At 40.1% G+C, this 18,682-nt stretch overlaps 1 protein-coding gene across 3 annotated transcripts in view; it reads right to left on the minus strand.

Moving 5' to 3' along the window:
• Positions 1-18,682, minus strand: part of RNF144A (ring finger protein 144A) — a 141,505-nt gene that overhangs the window by 85,974 nt on the left and 36,849 nt on the right. The window lies entirely within an intron of this gene.

The following is an 18,682-nucleotide window of genomic DNA, read 5'->3' on the forward strand; positions in this document are numbered from 1 at the left end:
AAAACTAAGAAAGTAAGCCAGATTCTAAGAGTTGATCTGGAAACCGCAGAGGGCTTGGCTGTTTTGTAAAGATTCCATTTGAAAGGCACTATGTCTACATTGTACATCTTCCCAAGGTACTCCAAGGAGGGGAAAGATGAAAAAAGAAAACAAAAACAAAAACCATATAAGGGCTGCACTAAGCAAAAAGAAAAAAAAAAAAACAGTTTACTTTTCCTCCACCTATGTTTCCATTTAGTTTTCCAATGACCTCCACTGCCATAAAACATTCTCCCAGATATTAGAGGAAATCTGTCCATTTCTAAAGAAAACCTCATTCCCAGAATCACAGAAGGTGAGAGCTGGACAGTCTTAGGAAACAGAGGGTCACCGAGAGGAATGGCAAGGAGCAAAGCTGCATGACCGCCACAGAAGAGTAGGAGGCTGCAGCATCTTGTAACTGACAAGGCCTGGGCAACCCAGTTGGGATCCTACTTACTGTCCCAACGACAGTTCTCCTATCCTGGAAGTGAACTTTCAAGATTACACCATGATCTCTGTTTTCCTAATTCACTAACAAATGATTTTGCAAAAGTATAACATTGGCCTTTCATGTTCTCTACTTCACTTATTTCCCCGACTTCCTTTCTACTTTTTCCCACTCCTGGCAACTCCCAGACTTCCTCCTGGAAGAGCAACCAAGTTAAAGAAGTTAGTAACCTTCATGATCTGCCGCAGATGGAGATCAGAGGGCTCCTTGGAGTTAGACTGGCCAAGATGCTTCTTATGCATAAGATGACAAGCTTGATCCCAGAGCTGCTACTTGGCAGCAGCAGCACATTTTCCCCGGGGTCCAGGCATCCCTGTCTCTCACTGGTGTGTGCATCTGGGATACGTCAATAGGATATTTTAGGGAAGCTCCAAGTGTCCTCTGCTCCAAGGGGAGTAAAGGAATGATCAGACAAGCAGCAAACATTTGGTGAGCAATTACTATGAGCAACACACTATACTAATAAGAGGATGTGAAGTATAATTGGATAAATTGGCCAATTGGAGAACGTATAATTCTTAGTATCCACGTGCCTTTCAAATGGGGCGCCCTGCTCTAGGCATTGATGTTTTCACAACCCATCCCTGCGCCCATTGCCAACTGGTCACCCGACCCAGTTCCAGATACAGATCCTCTCACCTTGTTCTTCCTTATTGGTTTTATGAGGAAAAGAATGGTTACTTATTCATTTTTGCATTCTTTAGGCATTTTCCTGTTGTGAAGCAGAAACTTAGGATACCTATGCTGAGTTGAACTGACCCAGGGACAATAGGCAAAAATATATAGAAATTATCCAATAAAAGGATATCAGGCCCTTACTGCTAAAGGAATGGAAGGAGGCATACAAGAGAACACACACAGGATTGCAACAATGGATTAGCTGTTCAACAGCTCTGAGGTACAGAGGCTGTTTCTCACGTGGAAAACTGAGTGAGACGAATGTTTCTCTCCTAAGGTAACTGCGCCTGGACCAAGCAGATTCTCAACACTACCCGTCCTCTAAGTAATGTACTTCCTTACAGCAAAACAGAGTAGAAAGCTAATAATGCTCAACTGAAGGGGGAAATGTATACTTATTCTTCAAGGAAACAGCAGCAACTGAAGCTCCCTAGCATTTAATATAGATCTGTCACATGATAATTACAAGCATTTCTAAGAAGTGGCCCAGTGGGGCTCCTCATCCTTTACTGTTGTATCTGCTCACACAGTTAGTCCCTTTTAGCACGAGTGACAGCTTAAAGAAGAGGGGATATGAAGACAAGCCTTTTGCTGCTTTAGAGTCCAAGAGACCATGAGGTATCAGAGTAAATTTCCATGAAGACTAAGTAGAGCACAAATGCTCACAATGAATTCTGTTCAGTGGGTTGAGGATGAGAAGATTCTAGCTACACATGTGTTCACCTGGACCAGCCACCGTTCCGTGGAGGTCTCGGACCCCATGCTTGTGACAGGTGGGTGGAGAAACGTGAAGGAAGTTTGGGACAGAAGGGAAAAGTGTTCTAATTCTTCCTTCCCTGATCAGATCATACATTATATTAGAATGAAAAAGGACAGAAGAGCCTTCTATCAAAAAAAAAAAAAAAAAGTTCATAAACACCAGGTCTATATTAAGGGGAAAGCCTCTCCAGGGTCTGAGATTCTACGGCTCTAATCCTGCCCCAGTGAGCAGGCTTCAGATCAGCATTCTGTAAATACAGTACCACCACTGCCCTGATGCCTAAAATGAAATAGGGGAGGCAGAAAAGACACATGTACTCCTCTAAATTCTGTGTTTGCACACACGTGTTACCAAACGTGGGTAAGCGACATCTGTTTCAACATGCTCTGGCCAAACCCCCTATTGCTGATATTCACAGAAACAACTGCCTTAATTGGGAAAGAGCCAGTCAGCCAAGGACCCTTTGGGAAATCAATTATGGTCACATGAACTTTCCCAGAATAGTGGACAATGAGGCGCTGGCTTGGCACAGAAAAGCCACATCAAAGGTCCATGAACTCATCTCTATGATTCAGGAGAAGAAAAAAAAAGCTGGCCACGTAAGCATGCTTACGGTACAAGTCAGAGCCTGACTTGTAATTCTCCCAGAGAGCTGGAGCTCTACCAATAACTTCATATGTGGATCACGTGGGCGATTTTCTCAACATACATGCTGAGAAAGCGATAACTACGCCCTGATGGTGTAAAGCTTTCTTTCTATTAGGCTGCTTCTACCTAAAATACAACTTTCTCTTTTTCTCTCCAAATGGGTGATAACTCAGGAGGGGCAAAGAAAGCAAGGAAGACTTGTCTTTGCTTTTTTCTTTTCCATTTCTTCATAGCCTTTAGCTGAGTTAACTGTTTTGTTTTGGTTTTTTTTTGTCTTCCAGTCACTCCCTTTACCTTCTGGCTCTTTCACCAGCCTTTTTAAGAGAGCAGTTGTACAGAACAGTGGGACTGCTGAGGCAAAGTTTAGTGGTGATCAAGTTCCAACTTCCTGAAAAAGACAACTCACTAGGTGCTACATGACAGCCATTTTGCAAGACTGCTACCGTGCTTCCATCTGTCAGCTTCCAATGCAATGTTGCAGAAACCCTCTAGCGATCCATATGCTTCCCTGGAATTTCATCCTGACTCCCCCACCCAAGTTTATCATTGATTAACTGGGCACATCCAAGACTCAAAAGGAAAGCCAAGAACCTCATATCAAGCTGCTAAAAAGAACAATCACATTGAGATTTGGGGGGAGGGGGGAGGTAGGAGCTGGTCCACCACAGTACCTACAAGGTAAATAAATACATAGTTCCAACATGGAAAATGGGATATGAGGGAATAAGAACATTTCTTTTATTTGAAATAAAAGTATTTAGAGAGAGGTTGCTCTTAGACCCTACCCTTAGCTGTTTCTCTCTTAAAGTCTCAAAAGAGACACAAAAGCAGATGGTGGTAAAAGGTCTAAGGATTTAGAGGAATTACAGTTTTATTGGATTTCATAAACACTTGGTAAAAGCCAGCTCTGTGTAAGTACATGCTAAGGTACTATGGGTGAATACAGGGATAAAAATAGCAGGGGACCCCCCTTCCCCACCCCTGCAAGTTCCATAGCACACTCTACCTGGTAATTAGGGACTTTAAGCCCAGGACCACAAATGTCAAAATGGACAATTGAGACCAGTTTACCTCCAAATAATCGTAACTTCAAGCATCTACCTGCACATAATAAAATCCTTCCAAATAGCATACTTTGCACACACATATAAGATAATTCAAACAGGAGTTTTAAAAAATTGCAGTTCACTCATTCAACATTTACAAAGTGACTTCTAATTTCTAGGCACTGTCAGAGCCAGATGTCATAAGTATTGAGCCCATACTCCAAAAAGAACCAAGTTCTTAAAGTGCTGAGTGATGTGGGTTTTGAGAAAAAAAGAGGCTTCCCAACAAGTCTGGCTCTCAGAAGAAGCTTCCAGTAAGCACTTGATCATGGGGAGGGAATAACCTGTGAGAAATCAGAGAGCTATAAAAGCCTAAGATTGTCTTGGGGAACTATAAATCAATCCCTGCCGCCCCGTCATGTGTATGCTGGTGTGCCTGGAAGTAAATGATGTTGAAGCTAGGCCAGGAACTGCATCATGGGTTCAGATAGTCTGAAGTTTGCCCTTGAGGCTACAGGAGCCATAGTAGCTTTAAACAGAGTAACTTGATACTATGTTTATCATTTTAGAATGATTCTAGCCACATTAGGATCAGAGAAATCAGTTAGAAATGTGTTGCGGGGGGGGGGGGGGTGTAAATAATTTGAAATGGTCTGCCTATTTTCTATAGTGTATATATGTACTTTTGAAAGGCTATCAGATAACATATAAAGGAGTGGACTATTAACCACCAAGCCATAAGTGTGAGGGGTTATCTTCTGTTGAAGCCCCAGAATAGCACTAGATTAAAACAGAGCATCTTTAAGGATACACCTGGAGTTCATAATGAAATGGAGAGAACTCTGGAGATCCATGGTCAAGACTCAATTGCAAATTAAATTCATGAGTTTTTGGACCAATCCACAGATCTCTGGAAGCCTCAATATCATCATCTTTAAATTGGGTTAACCTATGTCCTACTTGTCACAAGGCTGTCATGGGGATCAGTAAGATGACATAGCAAAAGCTTAAGATTCCTCCCAGCTCTAAGATCCCTACCTCAGTCACTTCACACCTATTTTAGGTACCTACAATGTGTCAGACACAGTGACAGGCCTGAGGATACAAAGACAATTAAGGAACAGGCCTATTCTCAAGGAATGTATAGGAATATAAGTGTCTATTATGGTGTATCTTAGCCCCAAAAAAAAGAAACAAGAAAGGAATTTGACAGAAGGCAGTTAGGGCTCCCTGGTGTCAGACACAATCCTCTATGAATCAGACAACATCCTTGCCATGTAATCTGGGATATTTTGGAACATCCAATAAGCCTTAAAATGCTTATAAGGGATCACCTTATTTTTAAAGGTCCCAGAGGGCTAACAGTCATGTAATATTTTTATAGTTTCTTTCAGAGTCAGAAGCAGTACGGATTTTTAACTAGCATTTAAGTGGGCTGATTATAGCTGCAAATATACTGCTTGTTTCAGTATGTGGTTGGAAAGGTGGACAGGCAAGAAACTTTGGAAAGTTACAACACAAAAATAGCATGTGGTCTGTCTGTTTGAGAAGAATCAATCCCATAGTAACCAAAGAGTGAGAAGCCTAGAAAAGGGTCTGTAGCAAACAAAAGACAGAATAAAACTAGGCTTTTTGTCATCACATCCCTGTTGGAAGATACTTGGCAGGCTCTTCCACAGTTGAGAGACACCCAAGGAAATTTAGCAGCAGACATGGGCTGGGGCCATAAGTAGATACTGCAAGGCTGGCTGGAAAACTGGGGATCATCCAAGTAAAACTTCTAAATTTGATGTTGAATTTAAAGAAGAGTTAAAAATGAAATTGTAGTAATCATTTCCTAACTGGCTTGGCATGAAGTAGCCAATATCCATGGTTGTGGAAATGCACTATTGATGGAGGAGTGGTCCTAGGAGGGGCTGGGAGAACTGAAGTCTGGTCTAGTCACTTGTCCACTAGGGCTTCCAATTCCTCCTCTGTTGAAATGAATGAGTTAAATCTCAGTTATGTTCCTGTGGCTCCTGTGGGTTCCATGGGCATTGTGGCTTTGCCTCAGAGGCCAGAGAAGAGAGTCTTTTGTTTGTATGGGGTAGAGGTTGTCCAGATTTTTTCCAATCTCAATGATTGGGTTGACTTTTTAAATATTACGTTAAAACACTAAGCTTCCACATACGAATGGGTTATTGTACCACTGTCCCCAAAATAATTTTTGAAAATCACTGTAGTATAGAATAATAAAATATAAAAGCTCTTGGAGGTTGGTCAAGGACTGAAATAGAGACATGGCCCAAATAAACTGCAGTTATAATGAAAAATAACAAATTTAAAATTATATGACTGTTTTATGCTAATAAACTTGAAAACCAGGGAATTACTATAATACCAAGGAATAAAACCATTTAAGAAAACTGACTCAAGAAGTAATTAGGTAGTTCAAATAATGGGTTAGAAATTTTCCCACAAGGACATCACTAGGCCGTATTTGCAGCTGAGTTCTACCAAAATTTCAAGAACAGATCATTCAAATCATGTACAAAAATCTTCCAAGGAATAGGCAAAAGAAAGAAAAAACCTCCTTCTCAAAATAGACAAAGGCATTTAAAGAAAGAAAAAAATATAGGCTGAACTCACAAGTAAAGCGAAATTTTAAAACAAAATGCTAGAAATAGAATCCAGATGTGTACAATATGTGTATTAAAAAAAAAAGGTCAAACAAGTTAGACTAATTCTAGGATTGCTAAGTAAGTTTAACACAGAAAAAAGCTTTAAGTGCAATATAACATAGCAAAAGAAAAAATAGTAGGAAACATATGGTCACCTTAACAGATGCAGAAAAAGCCTTCAATAAAACTCAGCATGCCTTTCTGATTAAAACATAAAATAAAACTCATCTGCAAAACAGAAATAGGAAAAAACCTCCCTAACCTATAAGAGTATTTCAAAAAAACCAACAGCAAACAGCATCCTAATATAAATTATATAAATATAATTTTATAAAAACCTAGAACAAGAAAAGGAAATATGCTTTTCAAATTACTTTTCAACACAAGGTCCTAACACAAACAGGAATGTAAAATAAATATAAAGCATGAGACTTGGAAAGGAATAAATAACTTTCATTATTTCAGTTTTTTAAATAAAGGAGAATACATAGGCAAAATATTAGAAATAATAAAACTTAATAAAAGGCTTGATGTAAGATCAATATGGAAAAGTCAATTACCTTTTTATATTCTTGCAAAAATACCTTTTCCAAAGGTATCACAAAACTAAGGTGGCTAGGAACAAATTTTCTATGAAAGATGAATAAGACCTATGTAGAGAAAAGTATAAAATTTTTACCCAAAGACTCAAGAAGATATAAATATACAGAGTGACACAATGTTTAGGGATGAAGGACACAATATCATTCAAAAATATCAAGTCCTTCTAAATCGACCTAAGGATTTAATGCAAGCGGAGGAAATTCCCAACAGGGTCTTGATTTTATTGTTACTGTTGCTGGTGAAGCATTCTAAAGTTTCTACAGAAAAGCAAAGGCCCAGAGTCAAACATCACCGAATAAGAGAAAAATAAGGTGAGAACCAAATTTCAAGGTTTACTAGAGATATATTTGGTCCAATTGATGTACAAATATTGACGCACTGCTACTAACCATGGTCAAGGGTGTACATTACGGTTTACATTTTGGATCATACATACACTTTTATAGGTTTTGATGAACTTTGCACTGGCCTGTATCCATGATTGCAAGATCACGCTGAACAATTCCAATGCCCTAAAAATGCCCTAAGTTCCATCTATTTTATTCTTCCCTCTCCCTCCCCTTGGAACCTATGGTAACAACTTTCAGTTTTTGAAGAATAAGATTCATAGTTACTTGCAATATATTGAGGGCTTGACACATTGGTCTGGTTTCTTTTATTAGGCACTGCCTGTGTTCTCGAGGGATTCTTGTTCCTCTAATTGAGAACATAACAGGACTTCCCAGGATGGGAGCTTAATATTTTCCTGATTATTGTGTGTGTCTCCACCCACTGATATAACACACTATGACAAGAAGAATACTTCCATATTCCAAAGAAGCCTGTCCCAGGTGTGCCCTGTCCCATGTACCTCCCCCAACATCCAACATTCTACACCAGCAATCCTCCCCTGCCATATTTGCCAAAAAAAAAGCATTCCCAACATTGTAGTTTTAACCACAGACCTGCAAATCCCCAGAGAAGCTGAGTGTCCATCACCATCCTCAATCCCCAAGATTAGGGAATGAACAGGGATAAAGCAGAATTATTATTCTAGCAATGAAAGAACTCATCATTGATATAAAGGCAGTAGCCACCAGAGGTTCTGAGGGATAGAAGAGGGAAGAATAGGTATAATACGGGGGCATTTTGGGGATATTGGATTTGTCCTGCATGACACTGCAGTGACGGATACAGGACATTGTATATTTTGTCATAACTTACAAAGTATAATGTAAACTGTAGTCCATGGTTAGCAGAAATGCTTCAATATGTGTTCATCAATTGTAACAAATGTAACGACACTAATGAAGGATGTTACTAATGTGGGAAAGTGTGGAAGGGGAAGGGAGTGGGGCATACGGGAATCCCTTGTACATTTTATGTAACGTTTATGTACACAAAACCTTCTTTAAAAATATAATAATTTTTAAAAAGGTTTATTAGAGAGCTATAGCAATTAAGAGTACAGAACTGATACAGATGCAGGCAAATTGATCAACATATAAATACAGAAAACGCAGAAATAAACCCATGCATTTATGAAAACTTGACACCTAAAAAACATAACAAAGTGCGTATTTTAGGTCAATGAACTATCCAATAAATAGTAATAGGTTAATTATTTATTCTTTTGAATAAAACTCATTTTGGATTTCTACCTCATACCATAGACAAAAAATAATTCCAAATAATTTTAAAATTTTTTTAAGAAAATATAAGGAAATGATTTATGATTCCAGGATTCAGAATAATAGTTTAAATAAAAGGCCCTGGCTGGGTGAAATTGATTGGTACATTCAATACATTAGAGTTAAAAATTTTACTCATCCAAAGACACCTCAAACAGGGAGGAAATATTTTAGTACATGAAACCAAGAATACTGTCTTCAGAAAATACCAAGAATGCTTTCATTGAGAAAACAATTACATACAATCCAATGGAAAACTACCAAAAAATATGAATAGCCATTTTACAATAGAAGAACAAGACGCTGATTAAATAGAAAAGAGAGAGGAGCAGGTGTAGCTCAGTGGTTGAACACCTGCCTTGCATATAAGAGGTCCTGGGTCCCAATCCCTGGTACCTCCTAAAAAATAATAAAATACAATATATAAATAGGTGAAAAGGAGCCCAACATTGTTAGCACGTTAAAACCACTTTATGTTAACTTGTCAACAATTTGAAGCCTAATAAAACCAAGTGTTGGGATAAGAAAGGGATGAAGATTAAAAGACACTTTTATTTGCTGCTGCTGACAATATGAATTAGCATGAAATCGTTTTTACCATTTTCTTATAAAATCGATCATAAGACTTTCTTCCACACCAAACTGTTCTGCGAGGCATAGGGACAAGAAAAAATTGGGCAGGTGTACCTGGAGATATTGACAAGCATATGAATAGCTGAATGTTTTGTAACTAGAAGACTGGAAATAACTCAAAATCCACTGGCAGAATACATATATTGCTCTACAATTACATTATCAAATATCATATAATAATGAGTAAATATAGCTACTTGGAACAATGTGGCTAACGTTTGAAACAGAATAGAGTAAATGAGTCTACTTGTAGCATGATACCATTCCTTTTTCTTCATGAGTAAACGTATCTATGGTTTAGCAATGCAGACTACCTGAAATAGCAAGGCAAGACTGGGAAGGTAGCTCAGGGGCAGAGCAGGGCAGCAGGTCAATAAGACAGAGGTGGAAAACACCCTTCCATGCAATAGTATTGACAATGTTCTGGCTTAGAGGTAGGCTCATGAATATTTATTATAATGCATCATAAATATGTAAAGTTTTCTATTTATTAAATACTATCTAAGTCATTTCTTTAAAAGCACCTGTAAAACAATGCTATGGCATAATCCTCTTTAGATTAAAAACCAGGTAGCTTTTATGGGTATAAAATTTCTATAAAGGTAAACACAAAAATTAACAGTGGTTTTCTCCGAGGAGTAGAATCAAGTATGAAGAAGGAAAGATGGAGAATTAAAATTGTTATTTAATACCCTCTGTAGTCTTATTTTACTTTTTTAGCATGTGTGTATGTATATATTAAAAAAATACAATAGCTTTATTGGTAAACTTTTGGAACTCAAATTCAAAGATCAAGGTTAAGAGCAAAGATGACTCCTGAATGGATTCAGAGAATCCAATGTTGATTCATCATCAACAAATTTAAAACAAACATGGATGGTCTGTCTGAATTCCCCTGCCAAGTCCCTGAACCTGAGTCTTGGATAATATCCACATCTTGCCCAGTCTCACCAATATATTGGCTAGAGGGAGAGAGCTCGCAGCTACGGAGCTGGGCCAGCCCGCACAATCTATGGATTTCACCATCTTTCTACTATAGACAACATCCTTCAGACCCTGTCCTCAAAGAATAAGAACATTCCTCAGACTGTTGACTTTCAATTTATTCTCTGTTCTACTAGAAGCTTGTTGACGCTGAAAAAAATTACTGTGAAATGACATCCCCAGGATAGGGCCCTCTTCAAGTATTCTAAAATATGATTGTTCCCCCTTCTAGAACAATTTCTACACAAAACATTCCAAATCTTGTTACTTCTCCCATTCAGTTCACTTACTAAAGGAGTAGAGAAATGCTTATCACGGAATGCTCTTTACTCTGATTTTTCAGGACTTCAAACTACATTTTGCTTTCTGAGGCAAGAGTATTGGTGGCAAGATTATATTCTCTGGTGTTCATTTCAGCTTGGGTCACAGTTCTCAACTTAAATTGTGCAAAGAGGACCCAGAAAAGAATTCCAAAGCAATACTGGATCTACTGGGTCATCTGACATAGCCGGTTTTTCCAGGATTGGACACCACAGAGTCACTGGCACCTCCCACTCCCTCCAACCATCTTGCCCTTTAGTGGACTTTACTATGGTGTTCCTGAACTTGGCAAATTAATCCATCTCATTTTGAATGTGCGCCCCCCCACCCCTGCCCCATAGCTGGGCACAGACAACTGGGACTCAAGACCTCCTCTGAAGAACATAAAGCATCAGCTGATACCTTTTAAAGGGGTTCCTTAAAACTCCAATATCCAGACATCATCTAAACCCACCCACCATCCACATGCCCATCTGGACCTTGCAAATTCTGGCAATTCTAAATTATTTCTATTCTGAACAAAGAAACCTTCCAGATTTCCTAATCCTCCTTACTTTCCTGGTGCTAGAAGTCATCGGCTCAGAGTGTAGACCCTTCTGTACCAAGCAGAGAGGTATTCTGAGTGGAAGTTGGGTGTCCTGTATTTGAATTCCACCTCCACTAATACCAGGCCCATTATCTGAAACAATTCTCTTTCAGCCTTAATTTTCTCACCTGGAAGATGTGAAGAACAATAGCTGTACCACAGGAGTATTGTAAACTCAAAAAAAAAAAAAACAACAACAACCAACACCACAAAACAAATAACAGTGCACATGGAAGGTCAGTAAGAAACTCCAAAGAAAGGTACAGCGACGGTTAGTTATCTTGTCTCTCCTTAGAGATTTGCATAGGATCCAAATTTGCTTGGCTTCAGGACCAAGATTAAAATCAGCTCTTTTAACATCGTCCCTTTCTTTCTTTCTCTCTTTCTTTTTAATTTCTTTATTTCTCTCCCCTTCCCCCCATTGTCTGCTCTCTCTGTCCATCTGCTGTGTGTTCTTCTGCGTCCGTTTGCATTATCCGGCAGAACTGGGAAACTGTGTCTCTTCTTTGTTGCGTCATCTTGCTGCATCAGCTCTCTGTGTGTGCGGTGCCACTCCTGGGTGGGCTGTGCTTTTTTCACATGGGACGGCTCTCCTTGAGGGGCGCAATCTTTGCACGTGGGGTACCCCTGCGTGACACAGCACTCCTTGCATGTGGCAGCACTGTGTGTGGGCCAGCTCACCACACGGGTCAGGATGCCCTGGGGATCAAACCCAGGGGCCCCCATATGGTAGGCAGACGTTCTATCAATTGAGCCATGTCCACTGCCTGTCCTTTCTTTCTGAGCTGTGATGGAAGAAATCCCTTAGCCAATTCCTACATATCTCCATTGTAATCAGAACGTTCCTCTCTCATGAAATCAAACTCACATAACCTTCTAAAAACAGGTCTCTTCACAGTTCTGAGGGTAGTTACTGCCTGGTTACCATTTTCTTCTGCATCTTCCATGGTTCCTCTTTTTAGCAAGTTATAACACACACATAGTAACTTTCTTTTCCCCTCAGCACCCAAAGACAGTTACCTGTGATAATTCCATTTGCTTTTACTTTTTAACCATGAACTGAGATTCGAGTAACTAATATTTCAGTGTTGCTTACACCTGATGAAAGCCTTCCCCATCCTTCAGCTCATTTGATCCTCACAGTGTCTTCTGCACCTTACGAATGAAGAAATCAAGGCTCTGAGAGGCAGTCACTTCCCAAGGTCACCCAGGCAGGAAGCGGCAAGGCTGGGTCTGTGAACCGCCTGCTAACCCTCACTGCCATGCTCTTCCCACTGGCCACAGAGCTCCACATTTGCTCTGTGCAGACAGAAGCAAGAGGTGTGATTTTTTGGCTTGAGTACAGCCTAAAATAATGCTTCAAAACTACACATGCCCTTAACACATTCTTCAGTTGCCATTTAAAATTTTAGGAAAATTTTCAATAGTTGAAAAAGATGTCATTACTGGCGTGTTAGAAACATTGCCTTTTTTAAAGTAAATCAATAACAGGTGAAAAAGATGGTGTTTCTGGCAGATCATTTCCTTTTGTAAAATATGCAAGAACTTGTTCTTTTCTGACAGAAACTTTACAGCATTCCTTTATCTCTTTGAAAGCATAAGAGCATTCTTATTCCCTTAACATAACTTTAACTTGATATAATATAATCTATGATTAAATTTCTACATTTTATTCTTGGATATATTTTGTGATTTTTTTAAGTTATTTTATTAATTTTTAAACTATCTGTTACCCTAAAGCTCCAAGTACTAGTGATCACTATGGTTATAGCCAATCATTCAAAGCAGTATAAATACCATAAATATAATGTACACTTCTTAAATTTAAAAATTAAACTATCATTAAAAATGGGATGATCTGGGTGTTTTTTTTCCCCTAAAATGTGTATTATCAATGGATGAATATTATTCATATTTATAATAAGAGTGCAATTCAAGATCAGTATTACTCCAATTTATCAGTTTTATACATGTAATAATTTTATTACCTTTTTCAAAGAAATACATGGATAAGAAATAATTACAGGGAAACGGACTTTGGCCCAGTGGTTAGGGCGTCCGTCTACCATATGGGAGGTCCGCGGTTCAAGCCCCGGGCCTCCTTGACCCGTGTGGAGCTGGCCCATGCGCAGTGCTGATGCGCGCAAGGAGTGCCGTGCCACGCAAGGGTGTCCCCCGCGTGGGGGAGCCCCACGCGCAAGGAGTGCGCCCGTGAGGAAAGCCGCCCAGCGCGAAAAGAAAGAGCAGCCTGCCCAGGAATGGCGCCGCCCACACTTCCCGTGCCGCTGACGACAACAGAAGCGGACAAAGAAACAAGACGCAGCAAATAGACACCAAGAACAGACAACCAGGGGAGGGGGGGAATTAAATAAATAAATAAATCTTTAAAAAAAAAAAAAGAAAGAATTACAAAACTCAACTCATGAAATGGATTATTAAAATAAGAAAAGTCAGGATTAAAATGATGGGAGCAGATGTGGCTCTGGCAGTTGAGCTCCCACCTCCCACATGGGCAGTCCCGGGTTCAGTTGCCGGTGCCTCCTAAAGAAACAAAAACAAAAACAAACAACAAGCAAAACCAACTCAGGGAAGCTGCTGTGGCTCAGTGGCTGAGTGCCAGCTTCCTACATAGAAGGTGCTGGGTTCACTCCCTGACCCCTAAGAACCTCAAAAAAAAGATGCTGAGATGACTGAATTATTTTATCCATGTGATACTAAACTGTTTTCCTCATTAATATTTAAAGAAATAGTGTTAAATGGAACTAAAATTCCAAGTTATTTCAAGCTATAAATATGTTAGAAGGAATATTTCTTTGGTAAATGTATATACATGTGTCTATTAAGTGCTGCTGTTTGATTTTGGGGAATAATAAAAGTATTGTTTTAAATCAGGGGAAAACATCCATTACTTTTTGTTAGACTACAAGACCAACCATTTCCTTTTGACAGTTTTTGCTGCCTCCAATCTTCTCTGAACATTGGAAGCCAAACAATGCCCAAGTAACCTGCCCAAGCTTTTTTCTTTTAATCCTATTATTTCTCTTCACAGATTTTAATGATTCTCTACTGTCCATAAGAGAGATTCTAACTCTTAGATTGGCAAATATTAAGGGCTCAGCCCATACAATCTGGCACACAAATTCTGCTGTCTTCTCAACTTCTGCTATTCTCTTCTCTCCACAGCAAAGCAGGCTCTAAAAATGCTTTAGTTTGGGAAGCGGCCTTGGCCCAATGGTTAGGGCGTCCGCCTACCACATGGGAGGTCCGCAGTTCAAACCCTGGGCCTCCTTCACCCGTGTGCAGCTGGCCCATGCGCAGTGCTGATGCGCACAAGGAGTGCTCTGCCACGCAGGGATGTCCCCTGCGTAGGGGAGCCCCACAAGCAAAGAAGGTGCCCCATAAAGAGAGCCACCCAGCATGAAAGAAAGAGCAGCCTGCCCAGGAATGGCGCCGCACACACGGAGAGCTGACGCAGCAAGATGAAGCAACAATAAGAAACAGATTCCCATGCCGCTGACAACAGAAGCGGACAAAGAAGACAACGCAGCAAATAGACACAGAACAGACAACCAGGGTAGGGGGGGAGATAAATAAATAAATAAATAAATCTTAAAAAAAAAAAAAGCTTTAGTTCATGAGAACACATTTTCTAACATTCAGCATCATAGCCTCATCTCTTGAGATTTGCTCTGTCCTGTGCTCATTTTTTGGTAACCGGAGTGTCACAACTTCAGCCTAACATTACTCAAAGAAAACTATCTTTTTAAAAACAAAAGCCAATCCTGTTTCTTCACTTTTATTACTAACATTCCCCAGAACATGATTTTGCATATCATAGATATTTGTTAAATATCTGTTGGTTGATCCTTATAGAGAAATCTATACTGTAATGGGAGATAAAAGGTACTTTCTTTTGTCAGTAGTTATCACTACTCCTCAAAGTTGGCATGTATAAACACCAGGAAGGCTCTTAACCAGACAAACAGAAATAATAGTCTAGAGGTCAGCACATATTTGAAAAACATCCGAGCAACTCTCGAAACGAAAAGAAAAAAGATAAATGTGGAAAAATGAGATGCCTATGATTTATTTTAACAATACTTACTGCCATAGCAACTCAGTACATCTGTTTCAAAAATATTGCTGAGTTCTCCACATGAGTAACTCTGAAACCATGAAGAACTAAAGCACTGTATTGGTATTTTAGTTTCTAGTTAGTGTTTTAAATGACCTTTGCTTTAAAGGTCTACTAGCCAAAAGAAGACAAGCCATGGACCCAGCAAACGCTGTTGCAATTTTCCGAGTGCCGGATATTCCCAGAGCTGAAAGACTGCCAAGGCCTAGTTAAAGTTTCTGAACCAAAGATTTCTCTTTTTTTTACCAATAACATTCTCTGCTTGAAAAAAAAATGTATCTTTCAGATTTAGCTACTTCAGTCAGAGAAGTGTGAAGTGGGGGTGGTTTGTATTCCATTAAAACTGTTTCTCTTTATAAATCCCCAACATTTAAAAATATCTTTGCTTGTGCTGGAATGTCATTTTCTGGTATTTTGGCCTCTTCGACTTGGATCTTTTATGACTATGAAACCATTTCACAGTTCTTGGAATTTGAGACAGATTCCCAAACCAAATGTTCTGGAAGGTGGGAGTGGGCAGGCGGGAAAGAATGCAAAAACCCTGCTGTGGACATATAGTGCATTTCTTCTGCCATGTTTTTATTTTTTTCCCTCATACCTGAGAAGATTCTAGACATTTCCGGAGAACTGAAAGTATTACAGAGAAAGCCACGATAATCGTATAGTGTTAAAGCTAAGGTTGAAAAAAATTATAATGCACTTAATTTTCAGGGCATGCAAGAGAAAGGCAAGAGGCAGTCTCAACCCTGAACTTTCACAGAGCCTGGTTATTTACCTCAGAAAGGGACAAGTGGGGCTACTGGCTTCCCTTCACTTCAGCAAAGAATGTGTCAGTAATATATTAGCAACAGATTCCCAGGGTTACCAAAGGGGCCTATGGTATTAAGTGTTAGGTAAGATCATTGTGTACAATTTACCCTCTTAAAGTACAGACAATGAAAACGCAGGGCAGAGTAATTACGGAGCTGAGGTTTGCTAGAAAGAGCTCTGCAGTTCAGGTGGAAGAGGTTTAGGTTACGGCGAAATCCCCAGGTTCCCAGTTGCACGCACACACTCAGAGCACCACCTCTAGTCTTTGCAGCTCACTTCCTCCAGCGACCCAAACCCAACAGGGCTGACCTTCCTTCGGCACCTCCAATCCCTGGATCACAGGACTCTTTCTCTGCCTAGCCCCCCAGATATCCTCTCTCTTCACGTACTGCCTTGTTCTCCACTGACAATTATTAGAATCTCTCTCTTGCACACCTTGTTAGCTGTTTTACCGCTCCTTCGCTATGTCCCTCTCTGCTTGGCAAATAATAACTCATTAAATTTAATTCTGACCCACTGTGCGCCTCCAACAACCCAGTGGAAATTGTCTACAGAAAAATCACAACCACATGGAACTGGGTCTTTAAATGTGTGACCACAAACTTCGTGTGGCTCCCTAACGCTACCACCCGTCCTGGACCATTCACTCTCGATCTCCTCCAGTGGATTCTTTTACTCCTTTTCTCGTCTCTTCAAATTTACAACCCCTCCTCCACCATCTCGCTCTCAGCTGGTGACTTTGTTTCCTATCTCACAAAGAAACCGTAAGCAATCAGAAGAGAACTGCCAGAGCCTCTCCCGCCACCTCCGGCTCTCCACTCCCATCCTAATCGTTTAGCCTATTCCCACAGCTAAACTGTCTGCACTCCTTCTGAAGCCAATGACTCCAACTCCACTGTGCCCAAACGCCACTCCACTCCCCGACTCAAGAAATTGTTTCAGCAACTCTCTCTCCTACCTATCAATTTTGCATTCTCTGCCAAATCATTTCCATCCACAGATAAAATAGACTTGTATACAAAGAAAACATAATTTTCTTATTTGCTTCTCGAAAATTATCCATCATCTCCGTCTCCAATTCTCCCCTCTCCCCCAACCACATTCTCTCTTCAATTCACTCCAGTCAGGCTTTGGTTGCTATAGTCACCACACCTCAACTGTTTGTATCAAGGACACGAAGGACCCACATGGCACCGAATCCAAGAGTCGACTGTCCATTCTCAGCTCACCTGGCCTGTCAACAGCATTCAACACAGCTAAACATTCCATCCTTGAAACACTTTTGGCATGGCTTCCAAGAGATGCCACTCTTGGTTTCCCTCCTACGTCTGTGGCTTTTCGTTCTCAGCCTCCTTCTCTTTTGCTGGCTCTTCCTCTCTTTTATTCACCACAGTGCTGAAATGTCTCAGGGCCCAGGCCAACAAACTAGTCTTCCCTATCTACACTCTCCCTGGAGTTCTCATGTGCTCTTATTTCTGTAAATACAAACCATTTGCCAAGGATTTCAATTATATCTCTCACCCAGTTCACTCTCTTAAATTATAAATCTTGGATAGAACATCCACTCAGTATCTCCATTGGATGTTTTTCCTTTTCAAACATCTAATCTCTCTGTACTCCAAACCTTTTTCACCTACTGCCTTCCCCATTGCTGTGGGTGACAATTTTATCTAGGAACTTAGCTAAAATCTTTAGCATCATTAAAGACTTTTCCTTTGGTCTCATACACCACAACTCCTGTGTTAGGATACCCTGTGCGCTTGACCGTCAAAATATACCCAGAATCTGACTAAGTTTCACTAACCCCTCTGCTACTGGTGGAGCTAGCCACCATTTTCTCTTGTCTGGATTACTAAAGTGGATTATTCTAATGGGCTTTGAAATGATCTCCTTCACTCTCACCCTCAATTTCCTACAGTCTATTCCCAACATCGGGTCAAGAACGAGCCTATTAAAATGAAACGCCAGTTATGTCCTTCCTTGGCTTAAAAGCCTGCAATGACGTCCCATGGTAAAAGCCAGAGTTCTCCCAAAAGCTTGAGAGGTTAGACGTGGTCTGAGTCCTGTTCCCCTGAGACTCTTCACCATCTTACTCACTCCTCTTTTGCTAGTTTCTCTCCCTATTGTGCTCCACAGACAAGTGTGCTCTGGCCTCAGGGCCTTTGTACCCATGGTCCCTTCTGGCCTAAATGCCTTTACCCCATGTATTGACCAGGTAGTTCCCCTTCTCACTTAAAGTCTGTTCAAATGTTACCTTTTTTTATGAGACCCCCTGACTACATTATTTAAAATCGAAACCTGTCCCTATCCATCTTACTCTGTTTTTCTCTACTATACTTCTAACATAAAATAAAATTTATTTCCTTATACAATCTATTGTATATTGTCTGTCTCTCTCTGCCTGCCTCTGCCTCCATTCTCCGCTCGTACCCTCACTAAAATGTAATCTCCATGAGGGCAGGCATTTTGTCTCTGTATTCTCAGTACTTAGAATACAGCCTGGTATAAAGCTGGAACTCAATGCATATTTTCTGAATTAATTAATGAATCAATCAATAAGGCCTTAGATATATCACTTTGCTTTTCTAAATCTGTTTCCTATCTACAAAATGAGATAAG

The sequence above is a fragment of the Dasypus novemcinctus genome, chromosome 25, assembly GCF_030445035.2.
Source record: "Dasypus novemcinctus isolate mDasNov1 chromosome 25, mDasNov1.1.hap2, whole genome shotgun sequence".
NCBI classification, from domain to species: domain Eukaryota; kingdom Metazoa; phylum Chordata; class Mammalia; order Cingulata; family Dasypodidae; genus Dasypus; species Dasypus novemcinctus.